General features: G+C 37.9%; 1 long non-coding RNA gene across 1 annotated transcript in view; it reads left to right on the top strand.

Annotated features, from left to right (window-relative positions):
* The window catches only part of LOC143025209 (uncharacterized), an 868,162-nt gene that overhangs the window by 127,844 nt on the left and 720,318 nt on the right, over positions 1 to 20,000 (top strand). The gene's annotated exons all lie outside the window — the stretch shown is intronic.

Raw genomic sequence — 20,000 nt, 5'->3', positions numbered from 1 at the left:
TATGTATTTATATCTATGTATATATATATGTATATATATGTATGTATATATTTTTGTGTATATATTATATGTATTTACATATATATATATTTGTATATGTATATATGTATATGTATAAATATATTTATATATGTATATGTGTATATATATATATGTATATATTTGTGTGTATATATATATGTATATATATATATATGTGTATATATATATATATATATGTATATATATATATATGTATGTATATATATATATATGTATATATATACAAATATGTGTGTGTATATATATGCATATATATGTGTGTGTACATATATGTATATATATGTATATGTATGTATATATATATGTATGTGTTTGAATACGACAGCATTCTGGAGGTCATTAATTTTCTTTCGTGTGTTTTCTATTTTTCTAATTATATTCTTCCCTTGGATAGGGTGGGCATAAACCAATTCCTTATAATTTTCCGTTTTATTACACGACTTTTCGTCTCTTAAATAAAATGTAATTTCAATATGTTAAACTTAATTGTAATTCTAAGATTTAATTTCTAGATATAATCTTGTATATTCCCAACCATTAATTCAAACTTGTATCATAAATGTTTATTGTATCTTTAAAAACAGAAATACCATAAGATGTCTTATTAGAGACGAAACGTCGTGTAATAAAATGGGGAATTATAAGGAATTGGTTTATGTCCATCCTATCCAAGGGAAGAATATAAGTAGAAAAATAGAAAACACACGAAAGAAAATTAACAACTACCAGAATGCTGTCGTATTCAATCAAACATGTTTAAAAGAGAACCTGCTCCCAAAATACACCAATATATGTATGTATATATATATATATATATGTATGTTTATATATATGTATATGTATGTTTATATATATGTATATGTATGTTTATATATATGTATATGTATGTATATGTATGTATATGTATTGATATATATATATATGTATGTATATATATATATGTATTTTTATATATATATAATGTATTTATATATGTATATATAATATGTATATATATATATATATATATAATGTATTTATATATGTATATATATATATAATATATATATATATAATGTGTGTGTAATAAGTATTTATATATGTATATGTAATATATATTTATGTATATGTAATATGTATTTATGTATATTTGTATGTATTTATATATGTATATATATATATATATATATTTGTGTATATATTCATATGTATTTATATATACGAATATATATATATATATATATATATATATATATATGTGTGTGTGTGTGTGTGTGTATAAGAGGGCAACATTTGGTAGCCGAAATATAGAATCTTTTTTCATTCAAATTTTATTTTCTCCGACTCTGGGTTTCTTGTGATATATATATATATGTCTGTGATATATATATATATATATATATATATATATATATATATATATATATATATATATAAGCGCATACACACACACACACACACACACACACACACACACACACACACACACACACACACACACACACACACACACACACACACACACACACACACACACACCTGAAAACTAAACCGGTAGGTAATATTTTGGAGGGAGGAGGACTGATTTGAAGAGAAGGGAACGGCCAAGGGAAGTGGCTTTCCTTTAAGGGACACAGAATTTCACAAAGTTGAACAGACTTTTTCAGAGAAGGAAAATTAGAATATTGAAAGACATGTTCTTCAGTAAGAATTAATGTGAGTGGCGTTCCGTTGGCTGCTTATAGTGGAGCTAACGGGGAGAAGCTGCATCACTATCGGTGGTTTTGTGTTTGTTCGTGAGATACCCCCACCTTACACACGTTAAGCATGTACATTCTTTTATTGTACTAAATTTAAATTCATATTTCAATTTTTTCATTGAACCCTGGATTGTACTGGGCTATTGGCTATTTCCAGTTGTCTTTCGCTGCTATAGACTTCTATATATGCATTATATTAAAATATTTTGTATCCATCGTGAAGTATTCATAGCTATGAGTTTCTTTCCATGAGTGCATCTTATAAAAATCGAGATTGCATCGCACTGTCATTTAGATTCATCCTTTAGATGGTACTTTTTACATGGGTGTTCTATGTCGTTTCCACATATCCTAAGCAAGATCTTGCGCAGTGACAAAGTACAATATTCATCTCTTTGTCCGCGTTCATAAAACCGTAATACAATTGTCTTTGGTTTATATTATGTTCTTGTTTGGTCTTTTCATAAATTTCTTGAAAGTTTCAAGTCTGGATGGCATTTTTTCGATGCTCCTCTTGTTGAATTTTCCCCCCAATGTTGTAGTGCTTTGTGGGCTTGTTTCCTCGTATATACTAAGCACATTTTTGGTATTAAAGTTCCATCTGATTTATTTAGGTCTGTATGCAGACATTCGTAATACGTATTTCGTTTTATTACAACCTTACCATTGTGTGCAGATCTATTGAGGTCTATTTTTTTTTTCTATTTTCTATTTTTCCATGTGACACTCCACACGTCACAGGAAGTCGGAGAATTTTTCTTCTGATTATTTTTTCCCCTCGAGTGCAGGGACCCTTGACACCCCTACGGACCAGAGACACGAAGCATTCTTTTTTTATTGAAGACTCGCCTCCACTCCATGAAGAACGCCGGTCTGCTGTCCCTCCGTTCTCCTTAAATCACTCTCCTTTGACTCCACCTCTTCATTGCGATATTGTCCCCAAAGACAGAAGCGCTGGTTATTGCCGACAAAATACTGATATTGTTCTCGTATCTTAATTCATCCCTTATGCCTCTTCACGTTTGTGACTGCCAGAACAGTGTCTACGATAATTGTTATCTTGGTCCGGATGTTCGCACGCCGTTTGGCCGTCCCTCCATTCTTCAGATTCCGTCATTGTAGCTTAGAAATTCAATACCTTAGCTACCAAGTCGGAAGCTTCGGGGATAAATGAACTGTCTCTAAGGTAGCCAGGATAAAGGGATGTGGCACTCGGAAGTGCTTCATCGAGATGGGATTTAACCTCTTCCCTCGTTAGGGAAGGGATGCCTTGGAGAGGAATAGAATAGATTTGAGGTGACTAGAATAAGAAAGTGCTATCAAGTGAAGGGGGGGGGGCTTGAAAGGTTTAGGACGGTAGATATTCTAGATTCCAGTCGAAACCGTCTGTGTAATATTTGTCTTTTTCGTCGGGAGTTCGGTTTACGTTATTTGGGTATTTTCAACTTTGTTTTCCGGATAGTGACTGTAAGCGGCACTGATTTTTTTTTCTTTGTTTTCATTTTGTTTTTTATTCTTGCTTTTATTTTTTTACTTCTTGTTTTATTGTTTTTTAATTTTCTTATTTTCTATATGTATATATATTATAGTTTTACTGTTATTTCAAATCGTAGGTATTTTTTATGTGGCTAACTCAACTGATACATGCACGACATTAGTACCAGAACTAAAACGTTACTCAGATTTGTATATTTTCTTGTGTTTGAAATTTTATTTATAATGTTTTCCTTGTTTTCCTTGTTTTTCTTTGTCACTGCCACACAGTGAAAAAAAATCCTGAAATATCATTTAATACTTAGCATATCTTGCATTTTTCAGTCATCCTCTTCAATGTCACATTTTTGTTATCCCTTTTTATCTACACATATACTATCTAATTCTTTATTTTTTTTCGATCCAGTTCTCAAGTTTATTATTATTCATTATTTTGTAATGAATATTTGAGTTCTTTTATTTGAAACTCGTATGGCTGCTTGCAAGTAATTGTCAAATCTCTTCCACATTGTTTTTGCTTTCTTCTTTGTTCTTATAATTTATTGATGAATACTCCATTTATATTTGTTTACGCTCTTTTACTTTTTGTCATTACTGTAACTCCATTGAATTAAATGATAAAAAATTGTACAGATTTTTAGTGTTGTAATATTTTCTTTTTTGTCCTTTTATTCGTTATATTTTCTCTGCCATATTCTGCTAAAGCGTCCAGATAAAACAGGACGCGAAACAAGTTGTATCTGGAATGATATTTGTTGTCTAATATTTTTTTTCAGCCTTGTGAAGAGTAGTTTCTTCAGTTCTTAAGGTTGTTCAAAGAGTTACAAAAGAGGAGTATGCCGACAGGAGACCTTTTAGTCCATTACTAGGTCGGATGCGAAAACATTTATAATAATGATAAATAAGTAAATCAAGAATAATTCTTATACGTGTTGATCCAGAGGGTAGTTTGAGACAAATCCGAGTATGTTGTTACTTTAGTATCTTGTTTCATCGATTGATTTCAGTTATTGATTTCAGTTTCAGCCCACTATTCCATGGTTAAAATCTACAAGAACTATAAAGCTCCAAACGAATTAAAACGTATCTTTGAGTCCATACCAACCAGTGTATTGGTTTTGATTTCAAATTTATTGCTATTATAAGAACATAAGAATGAAGGAGACTGCAAGAGACCATAAGGCCTACACTAGGCAGCTTCATCGTCTAATGTGAATCAAAATTCTTTATAGTAGCAACCCCTATTCCTATTTTATTCTTTCTACTTGGTAAAACAAATATTTTGATTTGTATGTGTTTCTCTATGTATATATGATATACTAGTTAATGTTTTCTCCGTTTAAAAAGTTTCGAAGCTAGTATGTCGACTGTAAATTCGATAATGCATAGATTTTTTCAAAATTGTTTTTTTTTCCTGAGAACGCTAACAGTGTATAGTCCATCACCTTTAAAAAAAAATTTCTTTGATCCACTTGACACATTTTTTTATATAACATGTCATATCCGTTGTAATTATATCATTCTCTTAAGGGTAGTTATATTTTTTTTATCAAAAGTGTGATTGGTCTGGATCTTTTATTAATATTTAATCTTATTTTGTTTCATTTTCTTTCTAAGATATTCATGTTTCGAAGTTAGCATATCGACTATAAATTCGATAATCTAAATATTTTTTCAAATAAGTTTCTTAAGAGGTACTCAAGTTTCGAAATTAGTATGTACTCAAGTCTGTTCCCTGATCCTTCTCAAGTTTTTTTTTTTTTTTTCAAATCGGTTTCCAACTCCAATTAAATGTTCACCTTCAGTTCATTTCATTCCTTTTCAAGATGACACATTTCTTTTCTTGTGTTCGGCTTTTTTCTTGTGTGTTTTCCATAGGGACATTTCCTCTCGTGTTCCTCATCTTTTCCAGTCTTGCATCTTTGACAGCATGTTTACATGATTGTGTACACGTGTGCATGTACTTGTGTGTGTGTGAATGTGCGTGTGTGGGTGTGCTTTTGTATGTGAATGTGCGTGTGTGTGTGTAAATGTGCGAATGTACGTGTGTATGTATGTATGCATGTGTGAATGTGCTTGTGTGTGTGCGCGCGTGTTTGCTTGTGTGTCTGTGTGTGCATGTGTTGTGTGTGTGTGTGTGTGCGTACGTATATACAGATATATATTATATATATTTGTGTGTGTGTGTGTGTGTGTGTGTGTGTGTGTGTGTGTGTGTATGGGGGGGAAGGAGGAAAAGAGGATGGAAGAGCGGGAGGAGGGGAGGGGGGCGTGGTCTGGCGTGGTGAGGCGGTGGTTAGCCCTTCAAAGCGTGAGTCCGGTACAAGCGTTGGGCGGGTCTACCTCAGCTACTCATCTCACCACCGCTCCTCCACCTCCACCTTCATTTCCAACCCACCCAAGTCCTCCTCCCTCCCTCCTTCCCTCCCTCCCTCCCTCCTTGTTCCCTCCCTATTCCCTATTCCCTATTTCCTCTTTGTTCCCTTCTTCTCTCCCTATTCCGCTCTTCATACTCCCCTTACATCTGTTTTTCCTACTTGTCATAAACATCGTACTCATCACCAACATCTCTCCTTCTCCTCCTCCTCCTCCTCCTTGTCCTTTTCCCTGTCCTCCTCCCCTCTACCCCGTAACTCGTTTCCCCCCAACCTCCCCCTCCCACCCCCACCCTTCCCCTCCTTCAACCTTCTCTCGTTCCCCAAGAACTGTTTCCTAGTCTCGCAAATGGCGCGATCTTTTCATGCGATGTAATTTGCTTATAGCTATACCAGATTTGAAGCAAGCAAGCAACCTCCCCCCTCCCCCCCCGCCACCTGCGTCTTCGTCTGCGTCCGCGTCCCGACCGTCGACGTCGTCGCCGCGTCGCCTCTGCGTCGGCGTCCAATTTGTATAATTTGTCAAGCAGCGTTGTGTTGTGTCGGAGCGACAATGGGGGGATCCGGGCGAAGGGAGCGGCGGGAGACGGGGTATGCCGGTTCATTTGGAATAAATGGGTCCTGGGCATTTGTCACGCAGCAACCCACACATTACATCACATTTAGTCTTCGAGAAACAAAATGATGAAAAAAATGACGCATTTTTGGTCCGCGTTTGTGTATGTATACACACACATCCTGAGAAGACTTTTTGAGGAAAAAAATATATATATATGAGGGGAGATTTTTTTTTTCTTCTTCTTCTTCCTCTTCTTCTTTTTCCAAAAGAAACATTCTCGCTCGTCCACCTCACGGATTTCGATTTTTTTTTTCCTTTTTTCTTTTTCGTGTAGAACAAAGCTTTGTTTTGGGGTTTGCCGGGGAGAGCAGTGTTTATGTCCATTTTCACATCTTTTAGTTGTAAAGGCCGTTATCAAGGCCCATTTGTCGTATTGGCGGCGTCGACGTGGGTTAGTCGATCTTCTGTTTTATGTCGTAAATACCGTCCGGGATGTGGGATCAAATCCTGGGATTAGATGTTATATTTGGTTTTTGGGAATCTGGGAGTGGGGAGGGGGAATAGGGGATTGTACCTGTGCCATATGATCTGGGATTAAATCCTGGGATTAGATGTTATATTTGGTTTTTGGGAATCTGGGACGGGGGAGGGGGAATAGGGGGTTGTACCTGTGCCATATGATCTGGAATCAAATCCTGGGATTAGATGTTATTTTTGGTTTTTGGGAATCTGGGAGGGGGTGATAAGGGATTGTACCTGTGCCATAGGATGTGGGATTAAATCCTGGGATTAGATGTTATATTTGGTTTTTGGGAATCTGGGAGGTGGGGGATAGGGGGTTGTAACCTCTGCCATATGATTGGCCAGACCTCGAACTTGATCAGTAAAGATGTGTTGATCTCCAGGGCAACATTGTAAACATCTTGGCTATAGGGGAGCGAAGGATGGACGATGCTGTATGGAGCGGCAGGTGATTTTATTACATTTAAGTTGACTAAAGACGTTTTAATTTATCTTTTATTTTCATTTATTTATCTAGTTAGTTATTTTGTTCTTTCAGTTTTAAGAGGCTAAAAAGGTGTTTTTGTATTTTTCGATTTTTTTTTTCTGAATAAAGTTGATTGTCATTATCCAGAAAAAACAACTGAAAATCCCGTCGGCTTCAAAAGGGTAATTTTCAAGAAGGAGTCTTTAGCCAACCCCCCCCCCCCCCCGTGGGTCCTAGAAGCTCCCCTGAAGTGAATAAAATCGCTTAGCGTCAACCACAGCAGAGTATTTCAAAGTTCCTTCAGGATCGAAATGGTGCTCTTGGAGGAGGGAACTCGAATACGGACACAGATGGTATTCTGTTTTTTTATGTATGATTTTTTTCAGTTTTTATATTGCAAAGGTTAAGTATAACCTTGTGAAACTTTTTGTATTTCCTTTTTCTTTCAATTCAGTTTTAACCTCGGACGTTATATATATATATATATATATATATATATATATATATATATATATATATATATATAATTTTTTTTATTAGTCTTGTTTGACCTCTGCCGCTGCAGGTCTTGCATTTTTTTTTTCTTTTTTCTAAGAAATCCAACTTCATATGCAATTACATAACCTTATAGCAGTTTCATGTATTTTAAAATCATTTAACAATACTAGCTTTTTATTCATACTATTTCTATAACACGTATATTTTTCCCTGAAGATACTGTTATAAATATTATCCATGGTTATACTGGAATACTATGCACGAACATGACCGAGGGAGGGAATGTGTGTGTGTGTGTGTGTGTGTGTGTGTGTGTGTGTGTGTGTGTGTGTGTGTGTGTGCGCATGTGTGTGTGCAGCTGTGAAGACACGGTACAGGTTGAGCGGAGCAAGGCTGTGCATGTCAGGTGTAGCGACACCGTGCGTGTTTCATACAACGACACCCTAAATTGCCCCTGATCGTAAATGGAGAAAGATTTGATGTACTTCTCCGGCGGTCGAATGTGGGTGCATGAGTGAGGAACGTAGATGTGTTCGTGCATGTGCGTGTGTTCGTGCGTGCGTGCATGCATGCATGCACGCACGCCGGTATGTAACCACACGCATAGGCGCATACACGCACGTACGAATGTGTTTGTGCATATGCTGTACATATGTTGTTGTATATGTCAATTGTGTTTTGGAACCATGCAAATTTGTCTTTAGTCGAGTGTTTCATGTGTAATGAATCTTATATCAGTTGAAGTAAGGGAGTTGTAGTAAAGCAACAACGAAAAATACAATTGCAGTCATTTGGTATTTCACGGATTTGATTAGGGTGTCCGCAGTTGCACATGTATACGTGTGTGTACGCGCACATACACACATGCACACACACATACACATACATACACATACACATACACATACATACGGTTTGGTGATTGTTTATTAAGTTGATTCGTAAAAAAAATATCTTCTATGTACGACTGCCTTGGCAGAAAGATCATTTGTTATTCAACTGACGCTTATATATATATATATATATATATATATATATAAATATATATGTATGTATATACATATATATATGTATATACATATATACATGGATATACATATGTATATGTATATATATTTATATATATATATATATTTGTATATATATATATATGTATATATATATATACATATATATATATATATATATATATATATATATATATATATATATATATATATATATATATATATATATATATATATATATAATATATATATATGTAGAGGGTTTCAAGACTTCTTCCCAACACCGACAATAGACTTCGAGCTGGTCTTCCGTTCTCCGCTCTTTCTTCTCCTTTGGGGTCTCTCCTTGTCTCTCTCCTTGTCTCCTGTCCCTCTCTCTCTTTCTCTCTCTCCCTCCTTTCTTTCTCTCTTATGTCTATCTCTCTCCAGTCTCTCTTTTCCTCTCTTTCTCCAGTCTCTCTTTTCCTCTCTCTCTCTCTCTCCTCTCTCTCTCTCTCTCTCTCTTTCTTTTTTAGAAGTACGTACAAAAACGTTTTGTTCTATTTTTCAAAACTTTCGTCCCTTGCATGCCATTACTCCTTCGTTCCATCTCGCACCATTTCTTTTTTGTCTTCCATTGCAATTGTAAAATGAAATCGCAAGAATTTTACGAAATAGAATAAAATAAATTAGAATAAAAAAAATCAGGAACTGCAATACGAGGAGCAAGTATTCGAGTGTTTAGATCTTCACAATTCCAAATGTGACATACAGTTGATTACAAAGAAATTTGGTTTCTGATTGTTGACAATTCGTTCGACAAATTTATTTCATCCATCTTGTAGAATTTACAGCCTGAGTTGTTGACAGTTTTTCAATTTGTAGATGTTCATATCTGACGTTAATGAATAATATTATGGCTGAGTGGATGTGTATTGCATAGTTACTTTTTTTTGGTTCTTTTCGTACATTGGGGAGATTGGTAAAGCTGAATAAAGTTGTTTTGTGTCAGCCGGACGAAGGGGACTAAAAATACAACGAAAACAAGTCGTTGAAGCTCAGGAGCCACTTTTCATGTGTTCTGTTTTGAATACTTCCTGTCAGTTAACTACCTCATTGCTTCACCTTTTTTTTTTAACGTATCTTTTACGAGGTTCATTTGATCACAAAAAATGGTATGTTCCCAGTCTTTGAGACCTAATGGCGTATAATATAGTCTGTTGATAACAATTTTGCTCCTGAATAAAACGACCTCGGGGTGAGTCCTAATGTTTGTGCTCATATATCCTATACTCTGTTGCACCGGGTTTGAGAAATGCTTGACTCGCTTTAAGGCCACTACTCCGTCTGATGGGTTGGCAGTGTTGCCAAAGAGTGAGACAAACATTTCTCAGAGTAGCTATGAAACAGAGTACGATGAAATGGATTTTTTCGTTGAAACAGAGTATAGCTGTGTTCTTTGTTAAAATGAAATGCAATCTTGGAGGAAAGGAGAATTTAATATTGTAAAGTTGTGTGAAAAATTATAAAAGGATGTTTTCAAAATTTGAAAAGAAGATTAAGTCCTTTTGGCCTACAAAATGCAACATGATGAATATGGTAATATATACAAGAAGGCCAATAAACAAAATTGACCATTTAAGATAACTCGGAGGAAATTTTGTTGAGACTGTTTAACTGAATCTTAAAACACTGAATCTGAATACATGCGGTTTTTTTTTGTGTGTGTGTGTGTGTGTGTGTGTGTGTGTGTGTGTGTGTGTGTGTGTGCGAAGTTTGATCCATTCTCTGTTTGGGGTAAACTAGTGTGTGTCCTTCACTGACCTGGTAGGAGTGGATAAGCTTGTGCATAACCTTCAGATGGAATATGCGTCCTGATAGGTTGAATAAAAATAGACCGGTTAAGAAGGAAATAGATAATAGAAGGAAATAGACAAATAGAAAGAAAAAAGATAACTGAAGGCAATAGAAAATATATGGAAATAGATAATAGAATGAAATAAATGACTGAAGGAAATAGATAGTAGAAGGAAATAGACAAATAGAAAGAAAAAGATAACAGAAGGCAATAGAGAATATATGGAAATAGATAATAGAATGAAATAAATGACTGAAGGAAATAGATAATAGAAGGAAATAGATGATAGATGGAAATAGATAATAGAAATAGATAATAGAAAGGAATAGATAACAGAAGGAAATAGATAACAGAAGGAAATAGATAACAGAAGTAGGTAATAGGAGGCAGTAGATAATAGAAGGATGTAGGTAAAAGATAATAGAATGAACAGCTCATAGGATATACACAAATTGCTGAACGCCTTATTATTCGGGGAAAGCTTAATGTAAGGGTTAACCCTATAGCCACCGTGACACCCAGTCAGCTGAATAGAGTTGCCTAGCGCTGGCCATAATATAGTCAACAAAGGATGGCACCTTAAGGGTTTGTTAGTCTCGACCTCTGCTTTGGTGACATCACCTCAGCTGAATAAAATCGTCAAGCGGCGGTCAGAATATATATAAAGGGTTTGTTGTGCTGAAGGGGCTGGTTGTAATATTCAAGGAAAATAAATTATATATATATATATATATATATATATATATATATATACAATATATATATATATATGTATATGTGTGTGTGTGTATATATTAATGATGAGTTCTTGAAAAAGCAGCTTCTGGCGAACCCAACAATCACGGGTAACTAACTTGGAGTAAGAATCTGAGTGTATAGGGAAAAAGTTGCAGCTCAGCGGTTCCTGGTGTGAGATCTTCTCTGATTCGCCACCACTAGACGTTTGATGAAATAATATACAAGACGTATAGGGCAGAGTACAAGGGTCGGGAGGCTGTGACGTTAATGGTGACTCCGAAAGAGGTCGACGGAGTTCAATTAGATATACCGCCGTTGATCCTCCATAGAGAACGTCGCAGTGTGTAAATAGAGGGCATTGTGTGTGTATAGGGTCGGTATTGCATGGGTATGGGTATATATGTATAGTGGGGTGACGCGCTGTCGCCTCGGGTGGGGCGGACGGCGACGCGGCCTTCTTTTGTTGTAGAAGGAGCTCGCCACCATTCAAGAGTTTTGTTTTGGTTGTTTATCTATTTCTTGGTTTGTTTTTATTGTTATTATCATTATTATGATTTTATTATTTTTATCATTGTCTTTGATGTTATGATTGTATACATATGTACACACACACACACACACACACACACACACACACACACACACACACACACACACACACACACACACACACATATATATATATATATATGTATATATATATGTATATATATATATATATGATATATATATATATATATATATATATATATATATATATATATATATATATATATATATATATATATAATATACACCAACGGCTTTTTCTCCCTTAGAAGGGAGGTAGCCAAAGTCAAAGGTATATTTATATATACATATGTATTATGTATATATATATATATATATATATATATATATAAATATATATATAATTATTCTTTTTCTTCTATTTCTTTATTTGTATTTATTTACATGCTTATCTTTTATTTTACCTCTTTGGTGAAACTCAAAGGAAGGATAGATATCCCACGCTAAGTACATGTTGTCAAACTTTGGCTGATATTAGAAAAGTCATATTAGGTCCTCGTTATATGGTCAAATAAATGGATCAGGCAATGAAAGGATTTTTTTTTCTTTTCTTGATGAATAAACTACTGTAGTATCAATCTGTTTAGATTCTTTAGAGCTCATTCGAGTCCATCAACAAAATGAAATCCTCAAAGTTAATTTTTTTTATTTTAACTCCCAATATATGGTTTTATAGATTTATTTTATTTTATTTTATATGTATTTATATTTTTTTGGCGTTAGTCAGAACAAAGTACTTTAATGTTGCGAATTCGTTCCAGCATTCAGTAAACGATCGATCGGAAATGTAAAGATTTTTCTTGACAAGCGAATCCGCTATAGCTGTGCACACCCAGCGTGGTAACTAGGGGGGGAAATGGTGCAACGGTTCACTGGCGTAGGCGATGGTGTGATGGTGATAGCAAAAATGGTGATATTGGTCAATGCTTTAATAATGGTGGTTATGATAGTGATAGTAGTACGAGTGGTGATAGTGGTGGTGATTGATGATGTTCTGTTATGCTTGTTGTGGTCGTGGTCATAGATGGTAGTGGTGATGGTGTGCGTCGTGATAATGATGATTATGATGATGATGGTGATGCTTATAACAGTGAAAGTAACGGTGGTTGGATGTAATGAACCGGTTTACTAGTGCTTCTATCCTTATGTGACAATCTCGCCGTCGCACGAAATGATGGTGATGGTGATAATGATAGTGAGGGTGATGATGATGGCATTGGTGGTGAAAGTAGTGGTCATAGTGATAGTGACTGGTGGTGATGGTTATAGTGATAGTGACTGGTGGTGATGGTTATAGTGATAGTGATTGTGATGATGGTGGTCATAATGATAGTGAGTGTGGTGATGGTGGTGATAACGATGAAGATGGTGATGGGCATAGTGATTGTGACTGGTGGTGATAGTGGTCATAGTGACTGGTGGTGCTGATGATAATAGTGATGCAGGTGGCGATGGTGATGGTTATAGTGCTAGTGACTATGATGGTGGTCATTGTGATAGTGACTGGTGATGGTGGTCATGGTGATAGTGACTGTGGTGATGGTTGTCATGATAGTGATGAAGGTGGTGATGGCGATGTTTATAGTGATAGTGACTGTTATGATGATGATGGTCATAGTGATAGTGACTGTGGTGATGATATAGTGACGAAGGTGGTGATGGTCATACTGATTGTGATTGTGATGATAGTGATGAAGATGGCAATGGTGATGGTCACACTGATAGTGATTGTGATGGTGATGATGGTGGTGATCTCCCGAGGCGAGGTGATGAGGCATCCGTGGCGAGGAAGTAGTAATGACATCCGCGATCGAAGGGGGGTAATTGTGTTGGTAATGGTGACCCTGTTGGTCATGCTGACACGACTGACAACGGTCGAAAAGGATGGTTGTCAATTCGAACCATTTGGCCCCAGGGGGCTTCCTCCTGACTGAATAAAATTCGATCGACGTTAGTAATCGGAATGAAATATGGAAATTAAAAAATCGAATGATGGTAAGAAAATGTGCAAAATCAAAATTCAATTGACGTCAGCAGGAATAAATTATAAATTCAAAATTCGATTGATGGTAAGAAAATGTGCAAAATCAAAATTCAGTTGACGTCAGCAGGAATGAAATATAAATTAAAAATTCGATTGATGTTAAGAAAATGTGCAAATCAAAATTCGATTGATGTCCGCAGGAATGAAATATGTTAAATTAGAAATTCGACTGATGTTAACAAAAAGTGCAAATTCAAAATTCGATTGACGTCAGCAGGAATGAAATGTAAACTTAAAATTCGATTGCTAAGAAAATGCGCAAATTAAAAATACGATTGACGTCAGCAGAAATGAAATATAAATTCAAAATTCGATTGATGTTAAGAAAATGTGCAAATTCAAAATTCGATTGACGTCAGCAGGAATGAAATATGTAAATTCAAAATTCGACTGATGTTAAGAGAATGTGCAAATTCAAAATTCGATTGACGTCAGCAGGAATGAAACGTGTAAATTCAAAATTCGATTGCTAAGAAAATGCGCAAATTCAAAATTTGATTGACGTCAGCAGGAATGAAATGTAAATTCAGAATTCGATTGCTAAGAAAATGCGCAATTCAAAATTCGATTGACGTAAGCAGAAATGAAATGTAAATTCAAAATTCAATTGATGTTAAGAAAATGTGGCGATTCAAAATTCGATTGACGTCAGCAGGAATGAAACATGTAAATTCAAAATTCGACTGATGTTAATAGAATGTGCAAATTCAAAATTCGATTGGTATTATTAAGAAGGAAATATGTAAATCTAAAATTCGACTGATGGACTGATGCTGAAAAAATTAGTGAAGTCAAAATTCGATTGACGTCAGTAGGAATAAAATGTCTAAATTCAAAATTTAGTAATTGTTGATGAAATGTACAAAATCAAAATTCGATCGATGTCAGTGGGAATAAAATATGTAAACTCAAAATTCGACTGATGTTCAGAAAATGTTAAAAGTCTAAATTCGATTGGCGCTAGTAGGAATGAAATATCTATTTATCTATCTATATATCTTTTCCCCCCATTATATGGGAGGGGTAGCTAAGTCAGAGGCACATACCTATTCCCACCCATTCCACTCCCTTCCACCACCCCTTCCACCCCTCCCATCTCAGCTCCTCATGGATGACGGGTCATCCTTGTATCCGCCAACTGTCCTGGGTCAAACGTAATGCAGCAAGGCACAGTACATCCACAGCAAGGCCGCTTCACTTAATCGGCGACCCCCCCCCCCTCCGTCCCTTCAAGTTCCTTAACTGATGTTAAGGAAATGTACAAAGTCGAAATTCGATTGGGATTTTTAAGAAAAAATATATGTAAATTCAAATTTCGACTGCTGATAAGAAAATATGCAAAATCAAAATCGGACTGGCGTTACTAAGAACAACATATGTAAAGTCAAAATTCGGTTGGTGTTAGAAATTATGTAGTCGCAGGGAGATACTAAAAGGTTCATGAAAGGAAGGGGGGGGGCTGAAAGCTTTGCGGCCCCTTCCCCCTCCACTCCCCCTCTTCCCCCCTCCCCCACCTCCTTCCCCTGCCCCTCCTCCTCCTTCTTCCCCTGCCCCTCCTCTTCCCCCGTCTTCGGGTTGGTTGTTTACCCCCCCCCCCAAAAAAAAAAAAAGTGACAACCAAGTAATAATAGGTTTAAAGGAGGAAGGCTGTGATGTTATAAATGGTACTTCATTTCTCGTAAAAAAAAATCCAGCCGCCTTCACCTTCCTCCACCCTCCCCTTCCCCTCCCTTTTCCCCTCCCCTTCCCCTACACACGTACTCTCTCTCTCTCTCTCTCTCTCTCTCTCTCTCTCTCTCTCTCTCTCTCTCTCTCTCTCTCTTCCCTTTCTCTTCCCTCTTCCCTTTCCTCTTTTTCCCTCTCTCCCTTCCCTCTTTCTGCCTTTCTTACTTCTCCCATTGCTTCCTCTTCCCTTCCTCCCTCTCTTTCCTTTCTCTCCCCTCCCTCCCCCTCGTCCTCCCCACCGACAGACATATCCCATTGTGTGTAAGAAGGAAATGCTTTAGAAGAATTAAATATGTGTACGTAATGGAATGGAATAGTTCTGCAATAGTATCGAATACTCCGTGAATAGCAGCAGAATAAGACAATGGACTGGAGCAGCCTTGGGTCTGGGTATGGATAGGTGGTTTTAAGCGTTTTGACAGCTGGTAATCGTCGCAACAATTGCTAATGGTTATCGCTCTCGCAGCTGGTTTTTACCACGTCAGCAACTGGAGGTGGGAGGAGAGGGGAAGAAGCGGGGAGGGATAATGCAGACGGTGCAACGTTTGAGGGCGCGTACGATTTCTTGAGCGTCCCCTTGGAAATAGGGATTTATACTAAGCTTTTCACAGCGAGGAAGCGTAATACTATCACATAAGCCTTTCTCAAAGTGTTATAAAAATTGATAAATAAACAAAAGCCTACAGGGCACTTCAAAAAGAACGTACCCTTTGGAAACGTTTAATTTTTAGAGATTTCCGTTTATCATTTGTTCATTTGTGCTTAACAAGTATAAGTGTCTGTCACCCGAGTTCGGACTCTTAACTTCGACTTCGGAGGGCGACTTCGGAGAGTAATGGAAAGGAGAAGCTGGTCCTGTAGGCAGCCTCTACTTTGGGCTCGTAAAGATACTCAGCTTGGCAGACATGGGAATGTGTATAATAGGCAACAATGGGAGGCTGGCTTGATCGGTTCATGCAGCCACCAACACACGAGCCAATAGGAATTCGGATTCGGCCCTGCCAGCTGGTGACGTCACAAGGACCAACAGATTTTAGGGAAGGGAGTAGGGTGTTGTTAGTTGGGACTGTGTGTATATGGATATGCATGAAAAGGGGCATAGAACGTATAATTGCAAGCACACATACATGTGGGAGCGTATACACACTCGCGCACGCGTACACACACACACACACACACACACACACACACACACACACACACACACACACACACACACACACACACACACTGTGTATATATATATATATATATATATATATATATATATATATAGTGTGTGCTCACGTGTGTGTGTGTGTGTAGAGTGTGTATGTGCAAGCGCACATTGGAATGATATGCATGCAGCAAGATTTTGCATTTAACTCAAAATAAACCTATAAAACGAATATATCTTTCTATTTTGTAGATGGAACACAGCTTAAGAACACCACACGGCTGTCCATCACAACAAAATGGATCGAATGCTACAAACTAAGTAAATCTGCAGCACAGACGCTTACATTTAGTACCAAGGGAAACATGTGGGGGACGCCATTGACACTAAGTGGAGAGAGAGAGAGAGAGAGAGAGAGAGAGAGAGAGAGAGAGAGAGAGAGAAAGAGAGGGAGGGAGGGAGAGAGAGAGAGAGAGAGAGAGAGAGAGAGAGAGGGGGGGGGAGGGAGAGAGAGAGAGGGAGGGAGGGAGAGAGAGAGAGAGAGAGGGAGGGAGGGGGAGGGTGTGTGGTGGTGGTGGAGGGGTGAGCCGGAGAACTTCACACACAGGCAGCAACGAAAATGGCGGAGTCCCTTTCGGACGCTCTGGTTGCCAGTCATCCAGTGTGCATATATGTATTTATAGTATATGTACGTATAAATGTGAATATGTGTAATATATGTATATATGGTTGTATGTGTGTGTATATAGGAATATAGGACTGCATTAGTGGCTGGTGGGAAGTTGACAGATGGAGATGGGTTGATGTGATGACGTGAATTGTTGGGAACTGGAATTATGTAAACGGACCCTACACGATCAGTATTATTGCTCAATATTCCGTATGGTATAATATTACTGACGGTGTAGGGATGGTATTCAAGAGGCACATGTACATCAATATATTGGTGTCTTCAATATATTGTTATTTTTCAATACCATCCCCACACCGTCAATAATATTGTACAATACGGAATATTGCTCAATAATAGTGATCGCGTGGGTCCCGCTGTAGTGTTGGGATGGGGAGATTTGGTCACAGGATGTTACCCAGGCGGGGGGGGGGGGTGAAGGTGTGAATTGGGACCTGGAAATGGAGGTGGAAATGATGGGTGGGTGGATGTCCTGGGTTCACAGTTGGGGTTTAACAATGTCCCCGCTTGTTCACCTGCGCTTCTCTCCTTATGAACAATATCGTTGCCGAGAGATTGTTCTTTCTGTTGTTGTTGTTGTTGTTATTACTATAATTATTGTTATTGTTATTATTATTTATTATTGTTTGTTATTATTTATTTGTGTATTATTTCAATTAAAAATGAATGTACATGGGAGTATGGAATCCTTTATATATGGGAGTTCTAGTAAGGAGTCATCAAGGAGTGTTCACAGGATGCGAAGTTGGGGATGTATCTGAATATAGAAATTTCTTGTAGGATACAACAAGGGATTAGAGAGAGAGAGAGAGAGAGAGAGAGAGAGAGAGAGAGAGAGAGAGAGAGAGAGAGAGAGAGAAGAGTCGTTACTTCCTTTTCCCTATCTATCCCCCACAATTTCTCTCCTATTCCCTATTCCTCTCCTACCCCCTATTCCTCTACTATCCTCCTATTCCTCTCCTACTCCCTATTCCTCTCCTAACCCCTATTCCTCTCCTACCACTATTCCTCTCCTATCCTATTCCTCTCCTACTCCCTATTCCTCTCCTACTTCCTATTCCTCTCCTAACCACCTATTCCTCTCCTACCCCTGTATTCCTTTCCTAACCCCCTATTCCTCTCCTACCCCCATTCCCCTCCTACGCCCTATTCCTCTCCTACCCTCCTATTCCTCTCCTACCTCCTATTCCTCCTACCCCCTATTCCTCCCCTACCCCCGTATTCCTCTCCTATCCCCCTATTCCTTTCCTACCCCCTATTCCTCTCCTACCCCCGTATTCCTCTCCTATCCCCCTATTCCTTTCCTACCCCCTATTCCTCTCCTACCCGTATTCCTCTCCTACCCCCTATCCCTCTCCTCCCTTTCCTTCTGTATCCCTCTCCCCTCCCATAACTCTCCTCTTCCGTCTCTCTCCTCCCCGTTTCTCTCCCCTCCTCTCCTCCACGTCCTTCTCTCTCCCGTCCTTCTCTCTCCCGTCCCTCTCTTCTCCCGTCCCTCTCCCCCCGTCCCTCTCCCCCCGTCCCTCTCTCCTTCCCGTCCCTCTCTCGTCCCCCGTCCCTCTACTACTTCCGTCCCTCTCCTCCACCCGTCCCTGCTTCCCCCGTCCATCTTTCCCTCGTCCCTCTTTCCCTCGTCCATCTTTTTGATGTGTGTGTGTCTGTATAAGTGCTGTGTGCCCCTTTTGGAAATTTCGAAAAAATGATGTGCCATGTCTCCGTCCCTGTTTCCCTTGTCCTTTTTTCCCTCGTCCCCTTTTGTGGTGTGTGTGTGTGTGTGTGTGTGTGTGTGTGTGTGTGTGTCTGTGTGTGTATGTGCGTTTGTGTACAAGTGCTGTGAGCCCCTTTTGCAAGGTTTGAAAAGATGATGTGCCATGTTTCCGTTTGCGCATAAAAAATGCAAGACAAACTTCTGCATATCCGTAAAATGTTATTTCTGGTTTTCGGTTGTCGCCTTGAACACCGGTGGGGGGTGGGGTGGGGAGGGGGTGGAGGGGGGGATAGAATGAGCTAATATCCATCCATCATGTAAAATCGCCATTCGTGACTTGCTTTTCTCGTGTAATGTCTAAAGTGAATGATGTTTTAATTCCGCATTGCCTTCGGAATATACGGGTTCCTGTCGTCAGGTTCGTGTGATTTATTAACCTTAAGCGTATACACCTGTCATTACCAGTGGAAGTTATTCTTACAGGATGAAGGAGGTTTTTGTTTGTCAATTGTCTTCATTATAGAAATTCACCTCTGAGGGATGACGTGGAGTATGTTCATTTGTATATATATATATATAGAAGGAAACTGGTTGGTTGTGTTGGATCTAGGATCTCGGAGTGTGATCTCATCTAAGCGTTGGATTTGGGTGCGGAAATTAGTGAATTTATATGAACTTTGATAAGCAATTTCTCGAATTTGATTAGCTGTAGTTTTTCTTTTTGACTTTCAGTGGTGTATAACTTTTACCTTGGTTTTTTCCTAAAATCTTGGGATGCAGAAATTAGTGAATTTATATGAACTCTGATAAGCAATTTCTTTTTGACTTT

Source organism: Oratosquilla oratoria, chromosome 5, assembly GCF_046742065.1.
Source record: "Oratosquilla oratoria isolate Oo_2021 chromosome 5, ASM4674206v1, whole genome shotgun sequence".
NCBI lineage: Eukaryota > Metazoa > Arthropoda > Malacostraca > Stomatopoda > Squillidae > Oratosquilla > Oratosquilla oratoria.
The sequence above is the reverse complement of the archived record's forward strand: the minus strand, read 5'-3'. Positions and strand labels throughout refer to the sequence as shown.